The 3,687-nt window shown below is 47.3% G+C and overlaps 1 pseudogene; it reads right to left on the bottom strand.

Moving 5' to 3' along the window:
• Positions 1 to 706: 706 nt before the first annotated feature.
• Positions 707 to 3,096, bottom strand: LOC136393946 (cytohesin-2-like; annotated as a pseudogene).
• Between the last annotated feature and the right edge of the window lie 591 nt (positions 3,097 to 3,687).

Genomic DNA, 3,687 nt, shown 5'->3' with positions numbered 1-3,687 from the left:
AGTGAACTGGCCCCCTGTGTAAAAAGTTTGGGGACCCATGGCTTATCGGCTTGAGTGTGGGATCATGTACATGATCCCAAGGTTGCTAGCTTGAGCAACGGGTCTCCGGCTCAGCTTGAGCCCCCCAGTCAAGGCACATAGGAGAAGCAATCAATGAATAGGCCCTGGCCGGTTGGCTCAGTGGTAGAGCGTCGGCCTGGCATGCAGAAATCCCGGGTTCGATTCCCGGCCAGGGCACACAGGAGAAGTGCCCATCTGCTTATCCACCCCTCCCCCTCTCCTTCCTCTCTGTCTCTCTCTTCCCCTCCCACAGCCGAGCAAAAGATGGCCCGGGCGCTGGGGATGGCTCCTTGGCCTCTGCCCCAGGCACTAGAGTGGCTCTGGTCGCGACAGAGCGACGCCCCAAGATGGGCAGATCATCACCCCCTGGTGGGCGTGCTGGGTGGATCCTGGTTGGGCGCATGCGGGAGTCTGTCTGCCTCCCTGTTTCCAGCTTCAGAAAAATACAAAAAAAAAATGAATAAAGTGAAGCAACTACAAGTTGATACATCTCCATTTTTCTCCCTTTTTGTCTCTCTCTCAAAATAATAATAATTAATAATTGTCAACAGTATGTTGTTATTTACAAATAAAAAGAGAGGTGCTAGAGGTGGTGAATTTTCCAAAAGGGAAAACAATATCCTCAGCCACTGGTCTAGGGCTCCTTTCAATGGGGGTGCAGCTCTGTAATAAATAATTGGGGGCACAGGAGCAGGTATGCTCCTGCTTCTTTTTGACAGAAATTCACTTTGTTTCTTGCTACCAACATCCCATATAAGGGGCCCACACCCACAGCTGCCTGGATGGACTTAACCTACTTAGCTTTCTCTTCCTGAGTGAAGCAGATATCCAGCACACTACGTGGTTCTCTTCAACCACCAGGCCATCTGTCTCTGATTTGATGAGCTGCTCCTTGTCATTGGAGGATATAAAGCTCAAAGCAGTTTGGTTTCCAGCAGTCCTCCACCTCTCAGATGTTCAGGTTCTCCAAGAAGATGACTCCTCCCAGCTCCTGGAATGTCTGTCATGCTCAAAATAGAGGCAGTTGTCTATGGAGGAGCCAGCCCCTCCCCATCTGGGTTGAAAATGATGTGGCTCAAATCATTCCCTTCATTCTCAAGAATCCTGAAGGGCGTATGTTCCTGAGTAGCTCCTCAGCAGGTCCTGTTCTCTTTGATGCCTGGGTTCAAGGCCATAAACTCTTCAGGCCCAGCTAGTGCCGGAGGTTGGAAATGTAAAGGCTGGTATTCAGCATAATGGCTGCAAAGGACAGCAATGTCACACATGTCTGTGGACTGGAAAACTCCAGAATTGCACCAGCAATAGTATCCCTAGGAGAAGGTTTCCATCATCTGGTCAATCTGAGCCTCTCTGGAGAGGTGGGAATCTCCAGAGAAATTACCTGAGGCCCTGCAGCAGACTGAAGTCAGTGAGCTCTTACAGATCCGCAAAGGTGTGGAGCACTGCCAGACTCAACTCTTCCCTCTTCTCCAGGGAATCCCTATGGCTGCCTTGTTTAGGTTCTTGCCCTTATACAGGAAATGGGCAATCTCAGGTGTGTTCTGGAGAAGTTCATTCTCCACCAAGAACTAGAACCCTTTTTTGAGGTCCATCTTGAAGTGTTTCCTGCCCAGTGTCATTCTCTGGTTCAGTTGAAAGGTCTCACTGCCCTCATTAGCCTCCAGACTCTTCTCTCTCAGACATGGCTGAGCTCCTCCCTCGGGCATTGGATCTCCACCAGCTCCTAGGACATTAGCTCCATCCACAACTCCAGAGTCAGATCTGGGGCCTCTACGGAGGCTAGGAAGGCCCACAGGAAGTTCTGGGGAGCCTTACTGGTGCAACCTGTCTCGCTTGTCCAACAGGTGTGGGTGAGCATGCTCCAATGCCACAGAGCCACCACTACATCCTCTGTACTAGTACTCACTGCAAAAAAGATTCTCCTTTCGCTTCTCAACCACCACTCTGCCAGTAGGGAGTTTTTGCATCTATATAAGTGAGATTGGTTGATAGTTTTCTCTCTCTCTCTCTCTCTTTTATTAAATGAAAGGTGGGGAGGCCAAGGGACAGATTCCCACATGTGTCACGACTGAGATCCACCTTGCAAGCCCCCTATAGGGGGTGCTCTGCCCATCTGGGGCTGCTGCTCCAATGCTCAACAACCAAGGTATTCCAGTGCCTGAGGTGAAGCCATGGAGCCATCCTCAACTCCTGGGGCCAACTTGCTTGAACCATTTGAGCCATGGCTGAAGGAGGAGAAAAAAGAGAGAGAGAAAGAGAGAGAGGGAGAATGGAGAGGGATGGAAAAGCAGATGTTCTCTTTTCCTGTGTGCCCTGACTGAGAATCAAATGCAGGACTTCTACATGCTGGGCTGACGCTCTACCACTGAGTCAACTGGCCAGGACCAATAGTTTTCTCATACAAAGAAAAAGAAAACTATAGTAAGATATAATGGAGAAGCTAGCATAGCTAATGATGTAATAAGAAGTATATGTTTATCAGTCAGAAGATGACATTTAGTATGAAATATTTACAAGCAAGCCAAATAAAACATTTTAAAAAATCTACACACTATGGTCTGTAGTTCCACCACATTTAGCATGAAGTTTCCATCAAAATAGATGCATTAATACTACAAAATCTGGATTTTATTACCTTTAGAGTTGGCATTAGGCAACCACAAATTCTCCCCAGTAATGCTGAGACCTTGAACCTCTTAGATATTGAGTGTCAGGTTCTATCCCTAAAGAGATAAGGTATAGGCCTTGCTAAATTTTAACTGAAATGCTTTCATGTTTTATCATTTCTGTACTATTACCAATTCATGAAAGCATGGGGAGTATCTTAATTATTTTAGCCAACCCACAGTGCCACTATTTTCAGCAATGAGAGCCCATTTCTTTTTCTTTTTCTTTTTTTTAGTAAGAGACAGACACATAGAGAGAGGGACAGATAGAGACAGACAGACAGGAAGGGAGAGAGATGAGAAACATCAATTCTTCTCACCTGGAAGATTTTTTTCCCAATCCATTGGGAAGATTCCAGTCGGGGCACATGGGGGAGGCTGTCTCTTGGCCTCCCTGCCTTTCACTTGATACAAAAAAACAAAAACAAAAAAAAGGGAGAGAGAAAGAGAAAACTATCAACCAATTTCACTTATATAGACACAAAAACTCACTGCTGGCAGGGTGATTGGGAAGCAAAAGAAGAATCTTTTCTGCACTGAGTTGTGGCTCCTTAGTTGTTCATTGATTGCTTTCTCATATGTGCCTTGACCAGGGGCTTGAGCACTGGCTGAGCCAGTGACCCCTTGCTCAAGCCAGCAACCTTTGGACTCAAGCCAACAAGCTTGGTGTTATGTCTATGATCCCACACTCAGGCCAGTGACCCCGCCCTCAAACTGGTAAGCCTGCAATCAAGCCAGTGACCTCAGGGTTTCAAACCTGGCTCCTCTGCATCCCTTGGCTAGATCCCATTTCTAACAACCATTAACAATTAACAATCTATTGATATTAATATCTCCAGGCCTGACCTACGGTGGCGCAGTGGATAAAGCGTCGACCTGGAACCCTGAGGTCACCAGTTCGAAACCCTAGGCTTGCCCAATCAAGGCACATGTGAGAGTTGATGCTTCCTGCTCCTCCCCT

Source organism: Saccopteryx leptura, chromosome 2, assembly GCF_036850995.1.
Source record: "Saccopteryx leptura isolate mSacLep1 chromosome 2, mSacLep1_pri_phased_curated, whole genome shotgun sequence".
Classification (NCBI taxonomy): Eukaryota; Metazoa; Chordata; class Mammalia; order Chiroptera; family Emballonuridae; genus Saccopteryx; species Saccopteryx leptura.
This window is presented reverse-complemented; position numbering and strand designations above follow the sequence as displayed.